This window comes from Delphinus delphis, chromosome 6, assembly GCF_949987515.2.
Source record: "Delphinus delphis chromosome 6, mDelDel1.2, whole genome shotgun sequence".
Classification (NCBI taxonomy): domain Eukaryota; kingdom Metazoa; phylum Chordata; class Mammalia; order Artiodactyla; family Delphinidae; genus Delphinus; species Delphinus delphis.
In genome coordinates, this window is record NC_082688.1 from 90,342,536 (window position 1) to 90,354,411 (window position 11,876).

The following is an 11,876-nucleotide window of genomic DNA, read 5'->3' on the forward strand; positions in this document are numbered from 1 at the left end:
CGCACAGCAATGAAGACGCAACGCAGCCACAAATTTAAAAATAAATAAATTTAAAATAATAAAAAAAGAAAACTTGAACACAATGCAAGTCCAAAGTGTCTAGTTGGACTAGAGGGTCTTTTATGACTCCGGTAGGGGAACAGAACCCAACCTAGCTGCTATAGGAAAATTACTCTTTGTCAGATTTTTGGTATAATAATGAAAATCATAATAATTTCACCCACAGTTAAAACAGTCTGTGTAATTAAATCATGGTATAATGGGATTATACGGCTATACAGAGGCTGAAAAATCACTGATCTTGATGTCAAGATCTGACAGAACACAAAACAGAAACCCACAAAAACCTCACAAAAGTAGTGTTTATAGAGTCAACTATAAAATAGCACAGTGATGTGATCAGTTGTGTAATATGGAAACAAAAAAAAAGTTACATCATTCATTAAAACCTACCTAGTCTGTTCATTCCAAAAGAGAAGTCATTTTAAATTAGGTTAAAATAGCATAAAGGGAGGTGGAGATTTGAAAATGATAAGGACACACTTTAAGCCAAAAGATTTTATGTCACTTTGCTGTGCAGCAGTGATCGGCACAACGTTGTAAATCAACTCTACCTCAATAAAAAAAGATTTTTTAAATAGCTATCCACTAATGAAAAATCTGAAAGACAAATTAAGGAAACACTCCCATTTACCACTGCAACAAAATGAATAAAACACCTAGGTATAAACCTACCTAGGGAGACAAAAGACCTGTATGCAGAAAACTAAAAGACACTGATGAAAGAAATTAAAGATGATACCAACAGATGGAGAGATATACCATGTTCTTGGATTGGAAGAATCAATATTGTGAAAATGACTATACTACCCAAAGCAATCTACAGGTTCAGTGCAATCCCTATCAAATTACCAGTGGCATTTTTTACGGAACTAGAACAAAAAATCTTAAAATTTGTATGGAGACACAAAAGACCCCGAATAGCTAAAGCAGTCTTGAGGGAAAAAAATGGAGTGGGAGGAATCAGACTCCCTGACTTCAAACTATACTACAAAGCTACAGTAATCAGACAATTTGGTACTGCCACAAAAACAGAAACACAGATCAATGGAACAAGATAGAAAGCCCACAGATAAACCCATGCACCTATGGTCAGCTAATCTATGACAAAGGAGGCAAGGATATACAATGGAGAAAAGACAGTCTCTTTAATAAGTGGTGCTGGGAAAACTGGACAGCTACATGTAAAAGAATGAAATTAGGACACTTCCTAACACCATACACAAAAATAAACTCAAAATGGATTCCAGACCTAAATTTAAGACTGGACACTATAAAACTCTTAGAGGAAAACATAGGAAGAACACTCTTTGACATAAATCACAGCAAGATCTTTTTTGATCCACCTCCCAGAGTAATGGAAATAAAAACAAAAATAAACAAATGGGTCCTAATGAAACTTAAACGCTTTTGCACAGCAAAGGAAACCATAAACAAGACGAAAAGACAACCCTCAGAATGGGAGAAAATATTTGCAAATGAATCATCAGACAAAGGATTAATCTCCAAAATATATAAACAGCTCATGTAGCTCAATATTAAAGAAACAAACAACCCAATCCAAAAATGGGCAGAAGACCTAAGTAGACATTTCTCCAAAGAAGACATACAGATGGCCAAGAAGCACAGGAACAGCTGCTCAACATCACTAACTATTAGAGAAATGCAAATCAAAACTACAATAAGGTATCACCTCACACCAGTTAGAATGGGCATCATCAGAAAATTTACAAACAACAAATGCTGGAGAGGGTGTGGAGAAAAGGGAACCCTCTTGCACTGTTGGTGGGAATGTAGATTGATACAGCCACTATGGAGAACAGTATGGAGATTCTTTAAAAAACTAAAAATAGAATTACCATATGATCCAGCAATCCCACTACTGGGCATATACCCAGAGAAATCCATAATTCAAAAAGACACACACACCCCAATGTTCACTGCAGCACTATTTACAATAGCCAGGTCATGGAAGCAACCCAAATGCCCATCGACAGACGAATGGATAAAGAAGATGCGGTACATATATACAATGGAATATTACTCAACCATAAAAAGGAACGAAATTGGGTCATTTGTTGAGAGGTGGATGGATCTAGAGACTGTCATACAGAGTGAAGTAAGTCAGAAAGAGAAAAACAAATATCGTATATTAACACATGTATGTGGAACCTAGAAAAATGGTGCAGATGAACCGGTTTGCAGGGCAGAATTTGAGACACAGATGTAGAAAACAAACGTATGGACATCAAGGGGGGAAAGCCGCGGGGGGGTTGTGATGGTGGTGGGATGAATTGGGTGATTGGGATTGACATGTATACACAGATGTGTATAAAACTGATGACTAATAAGAACCTGCTATATAAAAAAACAAATAAAAGAAAAAAAAAGCTATCGAAAGTCACTGACCACCCTGAAACATTTTGAAACCGAGAGAACAAGGGCAAGATGGGAGAAGCAATTATTAAGGTGCTGAAAAGTCCAGAGACAGGGACTGGACCCCAGAGAACAAAGAACAAGATGGATGAACCCACCTCAGAGACAATCGTATCATGCATTGCTCACGTCAAGGATCTGAAAACCCAGGGGGCGTCTCTGATAGAGCCATCTTGGGAAGGTCAGTGTGACACCAAGCGTGTGACACCCTCCTGCTCTTCCCCATCTGCTCGTCCTGGACCCAACAACTGGAGAAGAAAGAAGAGAACCTGATATGCAGCAGAGTCGAGGGTGGGGTGCCTCTACCCGTCATATGACCGTGGACCACAGAGCAAGTCTGAGCTTGATGGAGGGGAAAGGGAAACAACTCTGATTAGGATATAAGATTGAAGTCTTGACTTGGACCAGACTATATTTTTCAATACCCGAAATCAGACTGTTTCTTTCTGTTAAAGTGACTTGGCAGCTATGGGATTTTTTCCAAGCTGTTATCAAGGGACAGGGAAGAAAGACACATCAAAGAAGGCAGCAGTAGGCAGAAAACAATGTTATTTCCTCTTTGTATTCAATTAATTCAATCAAGAAAACAGTTACTTGTGGAACTAAGTGTTTACAAACCCCAATCACACTAATATTAATGCCCCCCACCAACACACAGAGTATTTTAAGAGGCATAGAGCCCACACAGAAAAGTTTGTCTGATTAGTCAGTCTGAGTCACTTACACATTCTCAAATTGAAGGAGACCAAGCCCCAGGATTGAGGGTCCTGATGGTCCTACCATAATTATGTAAAAGTGGTAAAGAACATTTCCTCTAAGGAAGGGATGCTGGAAAAGAGAAACAAACAAAAAACAAACAGTGGATGGACATTACAGTACCAAAGTGGAGCATATCACAGCAGCTGACCTACTTGTTTTGGTTTTGTCTCAGTTGTCAGTAATCATCTCCTTCTGTCTTTTTCATTAATCTACTTTTTAAACATCTCCCTTGAATATTAGGCTTGATTAAAGGAATCAAAGAGCAGGACATCTGTGAGGCAGAGGGAGTGTGGGGTAGACTTCAGGTCAGCAGGTTCTTCCTGAAAGCTGTATGAACTTGGGACAAATGACCTCATAACTTTTAAGCCTTAACACTCCTTTAAAAACTTACAAAACTGACCTAACAAAGGAAAAAAAAAAACAGTCAACGGTCACATGAGTGACTTCAGAAGCAACTTAATTAGGTATTGGTTTTCCTTCGAGGAATAAATATATAATCTATATTATGGTGCATCCAGTGGGTTTTAAAGATAAGATCAAGAAACATGAAAGTTACCTTTTATGTTAAACAATAAAGAGATTTATATAATAGACTGCCCAGGTAATAAATAAAGGACTCAATAGAAGGGAAAGAAAGAGGATAGAAGAGAAATAGAAACGGAGAACAAAAATTTCAAGGAAAAGGCAGAGGCAGAGACAAACACAAACAAATTACAAAGAAGGAAAAACCAGGCAGGGTGAGCAAAACAAGCTGGGGGGTGGGGTGGGGAGCGGGAAATACAAGCTAATGTCTGTATGATAGGAGCGCCATCTTGTGGCTTAAAAGGATAGTGCAGCTGACGGCTTCTGACGCCTTCTTCCTCTCTCTCAACTGTACAGTAACTGCAAACAGTAACTTCACTTTCTTGGTACATTTGCAACGAACCAAGTGAAATTAAATAGCGGGAAAAGCCCAATGTATGGACTGAGGTTTCCCAATTCTTCCGAGGGGAAACAATGGCTCATAGAACATTCCAAACATTACAAAGATGAGATACACCTGAAAACATTCAGAACAAATCTAAAAGTAATGACATTTGTAAGTAAAGTTTTCTTAATATTAAGTTTCCTGTGACTTCTGTTTCATTTACCTCAATTAATTCATTTATTCATTCAACAAAGAATATTTATTGAACATACATGATGTGCCCCAAATAGCACTCCGTGGGTGGGAGATACAGCAGCTCCTGACCAATGAAGCTTCTGTTTCAGTGGAAGATAAACAATCCAGAAATAAACAAGTAAATATAAAGTGCCAGTTGGGATTGGGTGCTACAATGCTAACCAAAGCAGGATGTGGCAGATAGGAAGCATGGGGGTGAGAGAGGGCATTACTGTTTTATCTGGGACGGATAGAATGAAAATGAGCAGAGACATGAAGTGAGGGAGTGAGTCATGTGGCTTTAAGGGGAAAACAGACCCAAAGGGGACTAAGAGACAGAGGTGCTCAGGCTCTGGAGTCAGACACACTTGAGCTAGAACCCCAGCTTATCATTTACCAACTCTGTTACTTGATCTCTCCAAGCTTGCATTTCTTCAACTACAAAATGAGAATTAAAATGCTTTCTTCGTTATACTCTTGGAAGATCAAATGGGGATAAAATGTTGCAAAGGTTATATGCATATAAAGTGCTTTGCACAGTGCCAGGCACATGGCTTGTATACAAAAGTAGGGGGGGATAAATTAGGAGTTTGGGATTAGCATGTACACACTACTATATATAAAATAGATAACCAACGAGGACCTACTGTGTAACACAGGGAACTCTACTCAATATTTTGTAATAACCTATAAGGGAAAAGAATCTGAAAAAGTATATATATATGTATATATATATATATATATATATATATATGAATTACTTTGTTGTATACCTGAAGTTGACACATTGTAAATCAACTATCTTTCAATAAAAAAAACCAATAAACATTAGCTATTACCTATGTCAGTTTTTTTTTTTTTTTTTGCGGTGTGTGGGCCTCTCACTGTTGTGGCCTCTCCCATTGCGGAGCACAGGCTCCGTACGCTCAGGCTCAGCCGCCATGGTTCACGCGCCCAGCCGCTCCGCGGCATGTGGGTTCTTCCCGGACCGGGGCACGACCCCGTGTCCCCTGCATCGGCAGGCGGACTCTCAACCACTGCGCCACCAGGGAAGCCCTCTATGTCAGTTTTGATCCATGTGACATTATAGACACAGATTTGAAAACACCTTGATTCTTACGTTTTTATGGGATTGTTCAATAATAATAGCTACTATCGAGTGCTTACTCTATTCACCTTATGTTAAATCGTCACAATATGTCAAAAAGGGGTAATGTTATTTCCATTTTACAGATGAGGAAACTGAGGCCCAAAGAAGTTAAGTAGCTCGCCCGTGTCATTCATGCAGTCTGTGTGAGCCAGAATTCAGACCCAGGCAGTCTGACTGCAGAATCTGTGTTCTTAGTCACAACAGGAAACTAGCCCTCAGTTAGCTGTGCACGGAAGGCAAGTGTTGGAAGCCAGAATCCGAACCCAGACTTCTCATTTCTTCCCCTCCATGTACCTCTCATTCAGAATTACTTGATTTAATCTCCGTGATTCAGATTTGATCATTACACCCAAACTGCACCAATATGATGCCAAAACAATTGATCAGTGAAAAATAAGATTTCAAATCACCTACCCAGTTGTTTTTCATATTAGGGGAAATAGCAACCCATTAGGGAGTTGTGAAACCAATTTGGTCAATGGTAATCAGCTTCTTTTTAAAAAATGAAATAGGGCTTCCCTGGTGGCGCAGTGGTTGAAAGTCCGCCTGCCGATGCAGGGAACACGGGTTCGTGCCCCCGGTCCGGGAAGATCCCACATGCCGCGGAGCAGCTGGGCCCGTGAGCCATGGCCGCTGAGCCTGCGCGTCCGTAGCCTGTGCTCCACAACGGGAGAAGCCACAACAGTGAGAGGCCCGTGTACCGCAAAAATTAATAAATAATAAATAAATAAATGAAATAGATAAAATGTAAAACACCATATAGGTACACATAGTAAGGATATTTTCAAGTAAACCTTTGTTTCATGCGCGCACATGCGCGCACGCGTCTATTTAAGTCCTCAGCACTCTCTGTATTTTGATGTAAAATGCATTTCTTACAGTGCGCCTCAAACTAAATATCTCAAAAAACACTGATTTAGGTGATACTCTTTAATCTTCTCAAAAAGATGATTAGTTGCTCAATTATACTTTTTGATTTCCAATCTAGCCTGTTGAAATCAGGTATGTACATCATAAGATGAATTACCAGACTGGAATTTTCATGCCTTGTTCAGATATGTTGCTGTCATGGACAAACCAAGTCTTTACCTATATGTTATCAGCAAATCTGGAACAAGAGTACAATTTTTACTCTTTAGTGTTTATTATTCTTCCCAAAGACTTGTTGGATTTTTTTTTCTTTCATTGAGGAGACAAGTCATTTTAGCCTCCAACACATACTGTCTCATTTTGCTAATCATAAAATTTATGTCACACACTGAAAAAGAATAAACAAATTACAAGCCTTAAAGAGACAGGTTGGATTTTCAACCAGTAGGTGAGCTTATATACCATATATTCAGCCATCCTCAGGCATTTTTCAAAGTTGGAAATGTCAGGCATTTATATGGTTTATTTGTAAAGCACTAACAATAATTGGAACATTATGGTCTTATTATTTGCCAAAGAAATTTATTTAAGCAATTCAAGTGGCTGAAGGTTAAGGGTGTAGAAAAATGTCATGTGACACCAAATAAAATTTTATTACTGTTTTTGCACTTACATAACTTAGAAACACCTACTTAAAATAAATAAATAAATAAATAGCTTCCTCCCTTATGACAAAAGTTTAATCTTAGCTCACACTTTTAGAGACATGACATAGGGCAAAGGATGTTTTGATAGCTTTAGAATTTTCTGTACAAAATATTATTTGGAGCCAAAAATATCAATACTCAAAACTAATCAGTAATCAAAATACCAATCAGTTCTCGTAGTATGGAGTTCGAGGCAACAAACAAACAAAAAACAGAAAACCTTCAATGTGTCTGATATTTTAGTTCCATGGTTGGCCTTCCTTGGTGTCCTTCAGTCAGTATCAGAGAAATTTCTGAAATTGAAGATCAGAGATGATCAGAGCTCCTTCTCTACTCACCTTCCATATCACCACCATCTCTATCTAATACTACCACTTCCACCATTACCAGACCTACAAAGTCTAGAGCCCTCTACAGGGAAAGCAATGAGTTCCTAAGTCTTGTCATCTGCCCACCAGCCTTCATGTAATAATCATTTGCTTCCCTATCTCTCTGCATCTCTACAATTCTATTCACCAACCACAGAACAATTGATTTCCAAGAAAAGACTTAACAACTCTATGGCCCTGATTTTCCTGATCATTTCTGGTTTCGAATACTTTGTCCTCCAATCCTCAGAAACAGGGTTAAAATTGTGCCACACCTCCATGGTTGCAGTCTCTGTGACAGGTATCACTTATCGCTCTTTCCTGCTGAGCCCAGACACAGCTTCAGAATCCTCCTCAACCCTGCAACTGGGGCAACCACTAGCAGCTAAACAGAGTTGACATGAGATTGAATGTATTTGACCTTCATGTTACACACCATCATAATGTCTAAAACCAACACTTTGACGTTCAAACACTATATCTCAGACCGTCCCTGGCATTTGAGAGGGGAACAAAAACCAATGTCAGATAACATGTTTGATTTTAAGGTTTGGAGGAAAGGGTTGCAGAATTTTGCATAATAAGGAAACGAATAGCTTCCAGGGAACAAAAATGGCCATGATTAATAGGACCAAATAATGGGAAATCTAGTTCATCCCCATGTCTAGCATTTTGCCCCATTGATCAACCCAAAATCAAACCTTTTGTCAAATAAAGAGCTGTTAGTTTTTAGATTTAAACAAAATTGACACTACAGCTATGACAATGTATTCCCTTTCTCAAGGACATTTGCAGTAGAAGTCACATCTCAAAGGGGAACCAAAGGATTTCACTTTAAAAGGATTTGACTTTAAAGAATTTCAGCCAGGAGAAAACTGGAAATCTTTGGTTATGGCAAGATAATATATGTAATATATTAATTTATGTCTTATACTAGTCTAAACTAAGGTACTTATCCCACTCTGGACTCAAAAAGGAGCCAAGATTTCACTTTTTTCCCCATGGAAAGTGGGCAAGATCCCCACAAAAGACACAGAGTATCATCTGAAGAAAATATCTGATCTACCCAGACATCAGCATTAAGCTGAGAGGAAGTAGTATTTGAGTTTCTTTTAGAAGGGATAGGTTTAATTGAAAGAACATATGTTGGAGGCTCGCTTCGGCAGCACATGTACTGAAATTGGAACAGTACAGAGAAGATTAGCATGGCCCCTGAGCAAAGATGACACGCACATTCATGAAGTGTTCCATATTTTTAGAATCTGAAAAATAATAGATATATATATACATATGTGAAACTGAATCACTTTGCTATACACCTTAAGCTAATACAACATTGTAAATGAACTAGACTTCAATAAAAGAAAAAAATTGGGTAAGTTGGGTGGGGGGAGCAATTGGATCCCCTTCCCCCAATTAATGACATTAAATGCAGGAAACTGAGAGGCTTCTTTAGTAAAATAAACATAACTAAGTTAAATAACAGCTATGCAACATAACACAGTGTTTGTAGGCAATGCATTTAATCGGAGTTTTTGGAGTCTTCATACTAAAGTGGAATAAAAATTGTTTTGAGGATGAGAGATGGTATACACAAAGTCATTAGCACATAGTAGGTGCCCATGTAGTGCAGTCAGGGCAGCTTCAGGGGCTGATGTCTTCATGGTCATGACATCCTTTGTTTACTGATATAGCAGGTGACATTATTTGTCCAAAGTAGAGAGAGGAAAAATATATTGGTGACATGTGGGACTGTTGAGGTTGTTTCCTCAGGAATTGGTGGGTATTGATCCTACTCTAGCACCTGCCATGAAGGAAACTTACTGTCTTCAGCTGATATGAGCCCCTAGGGGATATGTTAGCATCCCATTGACACAGGGTTATTCTTTCCAAAGATAATGGGCTCAAAATGCAGAGCTAGAAAATCAAAGCCCAATGTTGATCTACCTGGCACCAATCAGTAGGTACAAATGGTGTTTAGGGAGTTTGCAGCTTTCCTATCACCCTTTAAATGACATCATATAATCAGTAAGTCTTAAGTCTACCCGTATTCCAGGGAACAGAAAATCACCCCAGGTCTTTACTTCATCCTGCATTACTACATATCACCATTAGATGACAACAGTTGGCAAATAACTGCGTAGTCCAGGCTGGGAGTGATTTTTATTTTTTTAAGGCAGAGCCGGGTCCACACTTGGGAAAGTAAAGCGTGGAAGGTGAGTCACACGAAATAGCTTTCAGTAGGCTTCAATTTTCTCCATTGTTCCCCATCTGATAGCCCATTTGGAAAAAAATGCCCCTGGGTATTCAGTATGTGAGGATTCCAAAGAACAATAGAACAACATCCCCTGAAGAACAGAATTCTGTCAAAGTGTTCTTCCATTGCTGTATCACAGGCCTTTGACTATTCAAGTGATACTGGAGGTATAAAGAAAATACTGTAGCAAATATGGCCTTGCAGTAGATCATGCATCTGCTTTAAGATTAGGTAAGTAATGATTTTAGGTAACTCAAGGATACATTTGGTGAAATGTTACCTAAGTAACATTTTGACATGTATAGACTTAACAAGACTTAAGTTTGCTTCCTTTGAGTGGAACCAAGGACGATGTTACAAGAGGAGAAGGGAGACATTTTCAAAAGTAAAGCTGGAACGAAATAAAATAAGGCCCGCTTGAAGAAGAAAAACAGCCAGTGTAAAAAGAGAAAAAGTGATTTATCCAAAAGATCAAAATCGGTAACTGCTGTTTCACTGATTTGGGCTGAGTTCTCTTAGCCAGCATTCTGCTATAATTGACCAATCACAATCGTCCCTCTGAGAGAGAAAGGAGTATGCAAATAAGGCTATGTAGAAGCAAGGACACAACCCCTGGCTCCTATTCTCTCTGAATGAAGAGATCTACAAGTTGTCTCTGGCCTTGGGAAAGCTCTCCAGGCATTGGATGTGCTAAACACTCGAATTCCATCAACTCACCTGATACTCCCGAGGACCGCATGTTAGAAGCAGGGGTTATGGGTTGGATCCCTGGTCCGCGGAGCTAAGATCCCACACGCCTCCCAGCCAAAAAACCGAAACATAAAACAGAAGCAATACTGCAACAAATTCAATAAAGACTGTAAAAAACAAGGAAAAAGAAATGCAGGGTCCAAGACCAAGACTCTTTCCTCCTCCAGGGCAAGATGTGGCAAAGTGAGAGGAGATAACACCAGCCGCTGAGGGCTCTGAATTCAGCGCAGGCACCTGACCCTCTCCTCCGATAGGTGGTTCTCCATCCGGTTCCACTGACGGAAAGAATCAGAAGAGTGGGAGGTGGAGAAACGTGGGTCCTACCCGCTGCCAAACTGAGACCACAGCCTGCAACTGTTCCTTACCACCACCCACGATGATTGGGCAGCTCACGTCTGTGTTTGCAGTAGAGACAGCCATTTCTGTGCTACAACCTTGTCTGTTGTAGTAATAAAACTGCTTGCTATTTGTTTTGTTTTGAGCATCACATGGCCACTTCCATCGTAAAGTTTCTCATAGGTCTTCGCTTAATGGTTTTGGCAGATATTGATGACTGGGATGGAGTCATCAGAATGGAGGGTTTTTTTTTATTTCCAGCTTTATAGAGATTTAATTGACATATAACATTCTGTAAGTTTAAGGTGGATGCCTGTTGAATTGATACACTTGTATGTTGCAGAATGATTTCCACCAAGAATGGAGATTTTTTAATCCTATCATTCCTCCTGCATTTATTAGCTAGAATTATCCAATAAAGAATGTTCTCTCAACAATTGTTGAATTACCTGAAACAAAAGAGGCGGGGTAGATGCTTCTTTCTTACCGTCTATTTGTCTATTTTCAGAATAGTGAGCTGGTGCCCACACAACCTCCAAACTAACTTGTTGATTTTACATACTTGATGTGTTTCAAAGTGTTGTAATCATTATTTGTTTTTACATTCTTCCCAAATTTGGCCAGTGGGAAATCCTTCAAGTTGGCTCGTATAATCTTGCTCTGGGGCATAATAATATGCCCCTAATTCATCTCACTTTCTTCCCCAGAAGTAAAATTAGGCATTTTTCTAAGGAGCCCTGTTCCCTTTAAGATGGAAGTGGTCCTTAGATTTTACATTCTGGGTACCCAGAGTGATCATTTAAACTGAGTTGGTCATGCTTCTAGGCCTTTTCAGTGGACAGGACTAGGAAATTTGTAGTTTTTAGAAAGAGAAAAATAAATCATAAATACTGATATTTCTAATTCAAATCAAAGATTACAGAATTTTTACTTCAATTCTTTTACTTTGTTTGTCTTTGTTTACTCTGAAAACCTTATCTCCTAAGTGTATTAACTTAATTTCTTAGTTGCTTTATCTTGCTCTCTATATAATGGTATTTAA

At 39.0% G+C, this 11,876-nt stretch overlaps 1 non-coding gene across 1 annotated transcript; it reads left to right on the forward strand.

Moving 5' to 3' along the window:
* The first annotated feature begins 8,643 nt into the window (after positions 1-8,643).
* LOC132427803 (U6 spliceosomal RNA) lies at positions 8,644-8,748 on the forward strand. Its single transcript, XR_009520008.1, has one exon. It is a non-coding gene; the product is annotated as a U6 spliceosomal RNA (small nuclear RNA).
* The last annotated feature ends 3,128 nt before the right edge of the window (positions 8,749-11,876 follow it).